This window comes from Camellia sinensis, unplaced genomic scaffold, assembly GCF_055761805.1.
Source record: "Camellia sinensis isolate YWXY unplaced genomic scaffold, ASM5576180v1 Unanchor1, whole genome shotgun sequence".
Taxonomy (NCBI): Eukaryota; Viridiplantae; Streptophyta; class Magnoliopsida; order Ericales; family Theaceae; genus Camellia; species Camellia sinensis.
In genome coordinates, this window is record NW_028128987.1 from 9364064 (window position 1) to 9375630 (window position 11567).

Below are 11567 nucleotides of genomic sequence, written 5' to 3' on the forward strand. Positions count from 1 at the left end.
TATCTGGCAAAGCAGTCCATGTTTGGCACTTCTTTCAAAATCTGTTTTCTCAAAACGATTTGCCGGATTTGGACTCTTTAGTTCAGATTTAGAACCGTGACAAATTTGAGAGTCCTGAGCCGTAGTGACCCCAATATGAACGGAACGGGAGCTCGTTCCTCCCGGGGCGTTCGGGGACGTCTACAAATACCTTTCCAAATGACAAGACGTCAATTTCCAGTCCGATTAGCATATGCCTTGACCATTGATAAATCTCAAGGACAATTTGTGAAATTTGTTGGGGTTGATTTGCACATACCAATGTTTAGTCATAGGCAATTATATGTGGCATTGTCCAGATGTACATCCTTTGATCATATAGGTATTTTCCTCCCTAAAGATAGTTTGGATTTTACTACAAATATTATTTATCTTGAAGTGTTGGTGTAGTGTTCCATGTAGATTAAATCACCTTTTATCAAAAGGTAACCATGTATATTTATTTCTATTGATTATATAACTTTTGATAAAATTTTAATTTAATAATAATTGGAAATATGGATTTTTGTAGGATTGGATCGAAAAATCTATGGAGCTTAAAAGGAGAAATACGACTAACTTGCTTCGATGGGGATGTAATAAGGTAAAATACAAGCAAAAGTGTTTTGATATGTATATTTCCAACAAATGTAGTAATCTATATATATTTTTTTTGTTTCCACAAATTACTAGATTGTTTTGCATGTTAAGGAACATGCAAAACAATCTGGAAAGACTTTTTGGAAAGACTTTTTAGAAAGTAATGAGGAGGAAGTTTGGGCAAACACATGTTTGAAGACATGTTATTGGCACATCTTTTGTAAAGCCACTACAACAAAAAAAAGGTTTTTACGGCGCGCAATGCACGCCGTAAAAACCCTTCTACGACGTGCAGTGGCACATCATATTATGACTAGTCATGGAAAGTCATTCACTTTCAACGACATGCCTCGTACGCTGTTAAAAACTATTTAACGGTAGATTTTGTGCATCAATGTTAATTTTTCTATGACATGCTATACTACGCCGTTAAAAACTATTAAATGGCAGATTTTGTACGTTGTTGTTACTTTTTCTACGACCATTTTTGTACGCCATTAATTGGTGAGACAAATAACGACGCAGATTGCGCTCTGTAAAATGTGTAATACAATGACTTATTATGCCTGCCATAGAATATGTCCTTTTTTTTTAATTTTATAAATTCAACAGGTTCGATTTGATCAATTTTGTACAATCTAACAAATATTACAAGCAAGCATCACAAAACATCTATCAACTACCAAAATATTGTTTGAAACATCAAAAAGACACTATATCCATAAATTATAAATATTCAACAATTGTCTATACATTTCAAACATTCGAAAACTATATCCTTAAGTTCTAAACTATACAAATAGTTTAAACCATCCAAAACTATGCTTATCTAACTTTCTAAACATATTGACAACTATTAAGAGATTATCTAAAACTACCGACAACAGTTCCTATAGCAGTTGTAGTTGCAGTTATAGCAAATCCACTTGCTCCTATCACAGGGACGAGGGTGCCCAATGTATGTGTTAAGGCACCGAAACCCGCGGCAATAGTTGGAGCAACTAACCTTGTTGCATTTCTTGTCTGCATGACAAATGAAACTTCACATAAGTACAAAACCAATGACTCAGGGACAAAAATATTTCTTGAGGTATTAAGACATGATCAAGAAATTTTAAAATATCAACAAAACATTTTCAAAATTAATAAGATAATTCAATAGCCCCATAAAAGCAATGTCATAATGAAAAATTAGCAAAAATTCAAGATCTCAATAGTCTCAACGTATATGCAAATAAAATCCACATAAAGCAAAACCTCTTTTTTCATACCTCAAATGAAGTTACCTCTTTTGTTGCAATGTTTCTAGAGGAAAATGAGTAGGAATCTTCCAACAAACCATTAAGTTTGTACAGGAAAACATAGTTTGCTACTAAATCCAGGCCATAAGAAGCTCAAGAGAAAATTAAATTTAAAAAGAGGAAAAGGTAGAGTTAATCTACTTCAATGCCGCACCTACTTGGGACTCGCATAATTATGTTAAAGGACCTCTATATATGAGGTTTAGGTTTATATAGGTTTTATCCATTACCATTGTAAGTTTCAAAATAAAGAGTCCAAGTCAAATTAGAGTCTATATTATTTACAAGTTTAAAAAGAAACTTTTAATTCATTATAGAAGAAATTTAGGAAAGTTTTAGTAGCTTTAGACGCTTTTTGGGATAATGTGATGTAATTCTACCTGAGTACTTAGTAGCAAATACATAAGATAAGGAACTATAAGAATAATATAAGATAACAACATTTCATCAGCTAAATTCTGGAACCAACTTATACCTGAACTTTTTATATTTTTTCTTCTCTGCTTCTAATGCATCTCCACTTCTTGTCTGCCCCTTCTTCTCTGGTTCTTCTCTTCTATTACTTCTTTTGTTTCTTCTATATCTCAATTTCTCTCTCAATATTTACTGTCATGTTTATTTGCACATCACATGTTCAACAAAATTATTAGGAACCACATTTTCAGATATGGCATCCTTAACCACATTTTCATGAGAAAATGCTTTCTACGTGTTATTGGTAACAAATCCCAGTGAACCCTTCACAAAGCTGCCACATGACTATTTTTTTATTTTATTTTTAGTGAGTACATGGCTCAACTCTTTAAAGTAACAATTCTATCTCTAAACAGATTTCTCATCCACTTAATATGGATATAAGACACCAAATGGTGAAAGAAATTAAAAATTGGAATATACTGCATTTTAGATTCCCATTCAACTACTATTACAACAGAAGTTAGATTTTCCAAAATACGCCATCACCATCATTACAAATTTCAATCACTTTGTGATCTAGAATTTGGGATTAACCAACGTCCCTATGTATTTCGCAGTGACTCAGTCAGATTATTAATGCAGATCAGATTATTAATGTAACAGAAATTTTCTAAATTCCATTTGAAGTATAGTAAAGACTCCACACTTTTTTACCAAAAAAAACTCCACACTTTGACACCAACTTATGAAAATAAACCAAACAGTAAGTAAAAATAAAACTAAATAAGTTAACCAAAATAGAGAAAAGAAAAACATGAGATGAACTACAATAAAAGAATGAATTAGAGGGAGAACCTCAAAAGCAAATACACAGTGTGTCTTAATATCAGCATCATGCGCATCCCCACTTCAAACAAGTTACCAATTCCAATAACAAGTTCTCCAAACTCAAGTCAATATCATCCATGTTGAAGTCTTTGAAAAAATCGTCATTTATAATCCCAGTGCCTTTTCTTCCAGAGAAGCATGGCTACATGTTAAGGGATAGAAATCATATATGTAACGCCCCAAATTTCTAGCCCAAATGATAATACAACAATCATGGCTCTTTCAAGGAAAACCGAATATAAATCTCCAAGCTTACATTACATGATACAATAGTTCTTTATGCAACAATACATTAATCCAACAACAAGTAAATAAACAAATAAATACCCCAAAGGGTTTACAAGTTTCCAAAGCTTGAGCTTGGTTACACAAAACGGTTATTCAAACCCACACAAACACAACCCTTGGCTTACACACAGAGTCACGGCAAAATGAGAGCATTGTACTCCCAACACACATACTTCCACGCCCCTAGTTAGGTGGAATCACCACATCTTTTCCTGCACAAAAATCCCGTAGGGTGAGCATAAACCCCAGTAGGAAATTCTTAACAAAGTATATACATTTTATACAAGTCTCAAGATATGAAATGCACATGCCATGCTATGCCATTTTTGAAGATAAATCACATTTTCATCTTTTGAAAACCATCATGCTCAATGATATCATGCAATTTCAATTGTTTAAAACTTAGCAATTTCAATTGTTCAAAACTTAACAATTTATTTCAAGGGCGGTAAATATGACTCTGGTAATCCCTAGGTCGGTATCTGCAAGTAGACTATACAAGTATTACCAAATTGTCATTTTTACCGGTATTAACCGGAAGGCTTAACACCTATCCGCGCGGATTTTCAGTCTTTCACCCCGGACTCTCAGTCCAACTTATTCAATATTATTTACACCACTTATCAAGACTTACCAACGTATTTACCCCAAAATCATTCCATGAAAACTTGTTTCTCAACATCCTTTTCTCAATGCAAGTTTTCAAATCAACTTTCAAAGTTTAATGTAATTAAATGAATTGATATGCCAATTTCACAAGATGAATATAAATTTTTATTCCAATTCATCATCCAAGGAATAACACAATTCCCTCTTCTCAAGTATCCTCAACAATTAGTTATTTCAAGACTATTTCAACATTTTGAACAATAATTTTCAAAATGAACAACAATCCTCATATTCCTTAAAATTCATCATTTATATAAATATAAATAAAAAATTTTCCAAACATCCATTTATTTTGACACACAAAATAAATATAATAATATCATTTATGAATTTTCAGTCTCTTTTAAAAAATCCCCAAATTCTAGGTTTTCTCATCAAAACTATACAACTCAAATCTTTTGAAAGAAAACTTTTCAAAATCATCTTTTCTTCAATTAACAAAGATCAAAACCCATAAGATCATTTTAAAAGAATAAGAGACAAACCCACTTTCAAAATCGCTCAACTTCTCGAATCAACAATCAATTTTCAAAGCTATCGAAAGATGATTTCGAAAATCATGTAGATCTTGCAAAAATATATATATAACTCTAAGAAAATCCCTACCTCAAGTTTTGAAGAAGAAATGAGATGAAACCCCCAAAATTAACGGTGTCGAAACTCGATCTTCACCGCACACAATGAAGCCCTCAAGAAGTTAACCAATTTTGATGAAGAACCTATGGCAGAACTCTAATGGATCTTAAGAAATCAAGGTTTTGATCCAATTTGTTGTAGGGAAATGTAGAGAGAATGGAGAGGAAAGGGTTTTTAGAGAGAGAGAGAGAGAGAGAGATATACAAAAGTGATATGAAATATCAGATTCACGAACTGATATAACATGGTCCGCTCGAGCGTGGAAAGCCCCGTTCAAGCGTCAAATACACTTTCCCAGTACTTTTGCAGACAGGTTAAACTTTTGGAACCAAACATTCTCCGCTCGAGTGCATAAACGGCCGCTCGAGCGGACAAGCAACTTCTAATGCATTTTGCATTTTTACTTCGGGGGCGCTGCCCTTCAACCCCGCCAGGGCATTGCCCAAGGACCCACCAAGGGGCGCTACCCCTTGGACCCTCGCGAGCTGACCGGGTAGCTCAATCCCAGACATACTAAGCGAAGTGGCAAAACTGGGATCGCTACAATATAAAATAAGATTACAGCCAAAGCCTGAAAATTTTCAAGCATGTCTGAACAAATAAAACAAATGCTCAAATATCCATGGCAACATAGGCACATATCCACAAACATGCATAGTGATTCAAAGTAAGCATCAAGTTCCATTCATTTTATTTAGGAGTTGGAATTATGTCGTGCTTGTACTGTGTTATTTATCAAGTTCGATGTATCCCATTTGTTTCTGTTTCGTTTCTGTTTCAAACATAACCAAAAACAACACACTGAAACTAAATTTTAATTCTTATCTAATGCAATAGCACAAATATAAATAATAATAGTAATAAATTTAGTATGGCCATTTGACCGCACACACAAACATTATATATATAAGAATATATAGCATATCTCTTGTTTTGTCAAAAACCATTCCCTTGCATGTCTAAGGCTTGCAATAACATGCTATTATTGATGGATTGCCCTTCAAACCATATGATATTGATGAGAATCTGAGGGTTTTAAAGGTATAGATTGTTGGGTTTGTGGAGCCTGATTAGTACTGTAAACTTCATCACACGATCACAGATCCAATTAAGGGTATTACTATTATTTATTAATGTAAATCCTAGCATATATATTGTTGTTTTCATAGCAGCCGCGCCGTATTCTTTTTTTCTTTCAGTATAGTAGAACTGGTACTGAACCACATAAATCTGTGTGTCCGTCTTTTCTTATTTGTGATTGTTTCTTCTTGCTATTGTTTGTGTGCATGTGTGATTTATTCCACAACAAAGAATTGTTTTCCATATTTTAGAAATCATAAGTAGTGAACTTGGCTAGGTTTCTTCTTGCCATTGCCATCCATTCTTTACTTCAATTTCCATATCAACCATATTTTTTTCTTTCATATCAACCATTTACAACTTTACAAGAACACATGAAGGGGAACCATTTTTAGAATCAGTTGTAAAAAAACTCACTTGTCTTTGTAACCAGACGCGGCTTCTATAACAAGTTGAATAGAAGAAGTATTAAATTCTCTCTTCACAGAGTGTTCTACAGCACGGAAGACATCTTTAGCTGACTTGGCAAATGACGCTAGTACCTGCTTCTTTAACCTGCATAAATCAAACTTAGTCATAAAGGAAAATGAGAAGAAAAATCCATAGATACGTAAACCACTAGGCTATAACATAGTAAAACATGTAATATTTTGACAAATATGTATATTTTTTTTTTTTGGTGAATAAGTCATAATATAAAAGACAAAAGAATACAAAAAAAAAAAAAAAAAACCATAAAAAAGAAAAGAAAAGATAGCAACAACCATAAAAAAAACCTAAACATGAACCATAGAAAGCCACATGACTAACAAACTAAAACAGGAAAGTAACTCATCTACAAACAAGGACACCATGTACAACCCACATGAGAAAGCAGAACCCAACTAGGAAAAAATAAAAAACCACAGCCACAAAATAGCATGACAGCCCAAACAGCAGCTACACACAACCAGCAGCAGCCCCTTGAGACCAGCTCCAGCTAAACCTAAGAAAGACCAGCAGCAGCAAACTCCAAAAAAAACAACACATGTTGCATGCCAGCACACTGCAGCTGCAGACAAAGGAAGCTAGCAATAGGATACCAACAACAAAAACCAACCCCTCAACACAACACTAACAATAGGACACCAACACAGAAACCTCGATCTATTGCACAAAATGTTGTGGTGTTAACAGGCTCAAATAAAATTTCTGCAACCTCAGGTGGTGAAGCACCAAATAACATTTGCTCAAATTTTGTTGTATTTGAGGGACAGGCCTTAGTGAACATGGAAGCATCCACAGGATTTGCCACTATGGTGTCCCAACTATTGGTTCCAATTGGTACTCCTGTTGTGAATTTTGATGTGCAGGCTGATAAAATGCCTCACAATACCAAGTATGTGCTTTTTAATAGATACTAATTGTGACCCTCCCAAAAAGTACTGTCTGTATACAGTTGGATCCCTAATGCTGATATGTTGTTCTTACAGGTCCCTCCAAATAGGACCTACTTCTGTCTTATCTGATGGTGGAAAAACCTTTGGCCCAGGCCTAATGTTTGAGACCAAGAACAAAATTCTGGATAATGTTCAAACATCTTTGGGTTCTTGGGGTAATGCGCACATTAATCAACAGGTATGTGAAACCATTGCTCTTTGCTCGATGGTGAATATCTGTTCCTTCTACTATTATATGTTAGAACATAATTCAAACGTAGGCTAAAGTGACAGCTGTAGCAGATCTGATTGTGGGACACCTGTTGATTATTGTTCTACAAATATGTGATTGTGGACTTAGTAGTTGATAGTCTTTAGGATTAGTTACCTAGTGGTTGAGAGTTTTTAGGTGTTTTATTATCTGTCAATGTAATCTGGTAGCAAAAAATAAGGAAGTAGTGCATTGTGTAGCTAACAGAAGGGTCTATTTAAACTCTTTTGAGTGCTTATTTTTATTTTTAGGCAGGGTTTGCAACCATTTGTAAACACTGCAATATTTAATAAATTCTAGTGTTTTTTCCACAATTTTTTCTAACATTATAGGGTTGTTGTAGCTGTACTGCTAGCATTGATCGATGTCCTTAGGTTGTTCTTCCTTTCCTTCGATATCTACATAAATTGTTCTAATATCTTTTTGTGAAAAATAGGATACTAGCGATGTTGATTACTTTGTATTGTTTTAGTTTCATATAAGCAAGGCTTCCCCTTTTGGTTTATTTTTTGTTGTCTTTGTCTGATGGGGTGCGCCCAGTTGTGTTTATAGAGCAATGCCAAGGCAATATTGGAGGACCCCAGTTGTCAGCTACTGTGGTGGCCCTTTTTCTGAAAAGACTAGTTGGTATCATGTGGAATGGTGGTCTTAGCGTTAAAAATTGACCAACCTAGGATGATCTTATACTACTATTATTTTTTTGTTGCACTTGAACGTAATGCAGTTTGCCGTTTCTTCTAAGTGAGGCCTGATGATGTTGGACAACACTATGACACTTATAATGCTGCCTATGGTTAGTTATATGGTGGTTTAACCTATGAACTTGTAAGAATAGGGTTTGTAAAATGTTGAAGAAATAATGTAGTGTTTAGAGGATAAGTGAGTGGAGTTTGGCTTTATTTGAAAATAAGAGATTGCAGGAATTTCAGAATGCTGTGTGGAAATTTTAGGAAAAAAGTACTTCTGGGTTTTGGAGTTGATTTAAAGTCCAAATTTAGTAAGGAAAGGATTAGCTCATGGAATATAGGCTTTGGAATGAAACAAAAGAAAGAAACTAAGGTAGGTTTGTGATTGAAATAACAGAATCTAATAGCAGAGAATTAAATACAGAAGAAAGAGAAAGAGAAGGATCTTATGGGAATCCCACTTTGATTCTTTAGGAATTACTCTCCAAGGTTGGGTTGCATCACAAAATAGCACAATCTTTAATTATCAAAATCCACTCTATTGAGTTGAAGAATAAGTGTTGCTATGTTTAGGTTGCTAAACTCCTACTTCTACTAAGATTAGGATCCCAAAAGTGGAAAACTTGACCTGCAACATAATCCTCGACCCACATTATATACCAAATGTGAGCATTAAATGATTTGGTTGACCAAGAACATGGCCTGTGTACTTACTATATCACAGGCCAATTTTAAAGTGACCAGAAATGTAATAACTTGAGAATAAACATAAATACTCAAAATCAACCCAAATTTGATTACGTAGTAAGGTTTGAAGCATGCCCATGTGAAAATCTCCAATTTGTACCTTTAGTTATTGTGTTCTACATCAACAATTGTGTTAGAGCCTGATAGGTGTACACACACACGTTCTTCAGGACAGTTTGTTCATATAAGATAATGAGTTTTGGCTAATTTTACACTGTCTGTTTGTCTATGTCCTACTCTTGCTGTTCTTTCTTTTTTCATTTCCTCTTCATGTTTAAAAAGTTTGGAATACGGAAGCAAAATGATTTAAAATGGGTTTTTAAATCTCAACTTTTAGTATATTGAGAACTTATTAGCACATGCCTTACATTTTATCACACCATATTGGAATAGCAGGTCTATAGTTCAAAATCAGAATTTGAAATCAATCACAATTTTCAGTTTGGCACACTATAGGACTAACAGACCCCAGACTGAATCCAGTTTTCTAAATAATCTATAGCAGCCATTTCCTATAATCCAAAAATGACAGAGTCTGACCACTGCATTTATCACTGACTTACACCTCATTTGTTCTACAAATGTGAACAAATGCTAGGAGAACATCTGAAAAGTTGCAAAGGAGACTTACAATTGAGAGAAACAACCATGTATAGAAGTTTAGGATACATCACAGAGGTGGCCCAAAGCCAAACAACATATTCGTCATCATCCAATTTAGGGTAATTCTTAATAAAACACAAAATCAAAAGAGGGAAAAAAAAAATCAATCAAGAAACTCATGTACATAACTAGTTGATCTGTTTGGCCCCCAAGAAAACACTCTGTTCGGTAGCTAAGAAAAGAATCTAAATAACCCAGAAAATGTACCTGTGTTCTTCTTCTGTCCACGAAGTTCCTTTCTTCCTCTCAACCTTACCGTGCTTTGTTTTTGTTGCTGACCCAAACGAGGTCTGACTCCTCTTTGACTCGGTCTCCTACCCGAGCGACGACTCATCAGAATAACTCTGCAACTCGACTCGGCATGACTCAATCTCATTCGCAAATCTGTGAGAGAGAGAGAGAGAGAGAGAAAAAACAGCGAAGAGAAAAGAAGAGTATGAGTGTGTACCTTCCCTTATCTTTCTCCCTGTGCCTGACGCTGTTAAGTGGAGTTGTTAACGTCGTTTTTCTTATCGAAGCCGCAAAGAGACGAGTTAGAAAATAGAAGTGAGCAAAGAGATGATGAGGGAAATGGCGATGGATGTCACTGTCAAGCCAGTTGTCGCAACACTTTTAACGGTAGGCGTTGTGTACGTCGTAAAAAGGCAGTACTTTTAATGGCGGGCGTTGTGTGCGCCGTGAAAAGTATTCACTTTCCACGGCTGGCGTATGTGCGTCATGTATAATTGATGTATTAACGGCACGCCATATGTACGTCGTTGAAAGTTTTATTATTTACGGCGTGCATTGCAAGTCGTAAAAAAATCATCGTTATTACCATTCATGGCCTACGCAATAGACAAGCCGTGGTTGGTAAAGTATTTACGACGTGCAAAAAAAGCAAGTCGTAAAAGTGAGAAAATATGGTGTGCATTTATTGTATATCGTTGATGTGGTGCCGTAAAAAGTCAGTTTTGTTGTAGTGAGCATACATATTTTGGAAAGCTTTAACCCACTTTTTGTAAAGTTTTAACCCACTCTTTTAGTGTATGACAATATAATGTTTGTTTTACTTATGTAGTTATAATTTGATTGGCAGCGGTAGCACTAATTGATGTGTATTTTAATTTTAATTTTTTTAGATTGCAGAGCACTGGCTGATGTGTATTATTTGATATTTAATTCTTTTATATTTGATTTATTTGGAATTGTAGAGTACAGGCTGGTATGCATTGGTTGATGTTTAATTTTCAATTTAATTTGTTTAGATTGCAAAGTACTTAGTGATGTGCTTTATGCTTTATGTTTACAATTTTTTTTACTTGCTCTTATATTTTGGTTTGCAATATTAGTGAACATTATAAATCTTATATGTTTGTTTCTTAATTTGCATTAAGGTTAGGAGGAGCTGTTATTTTATTTGAGTTTTGTAAAGCGTGTAATACAAACAAAATTGTTACAAGTTCTCTAAGAAAAAAAATATTTCAATATTTTTTTTAGTATCTTTATAAAAAAAAACACAAGCTTCACAAATTTCAACATTATACGTATAAATTACAATCACATTTTGATCTTAACATTATTTATACCGTGCCTTTAGACACGGGCATACACTAGTATATATATATTACACAGATTTTTTTTTTGAATTTCTTTTCTGGTTTTTAATCACAAACTGATTAAATTGATCGAACCACAGCATAACTGGAAATTTCGCAGAATAACCGGCCGAATCGGACCGATTTCACCCCCTTTGGGGTAAGGGTGCAACTTGAGCTGATTCGGAGGTGTCCAAGCCCATCCCAAGTTGTGCTGAGACCTGCCTAGGCACGAATTGTAACCCCGAAGTTGTCTGCCCAAGCTCGATCCAAATTAAACCCGAATTATAAATGAATTTCATTTTTTT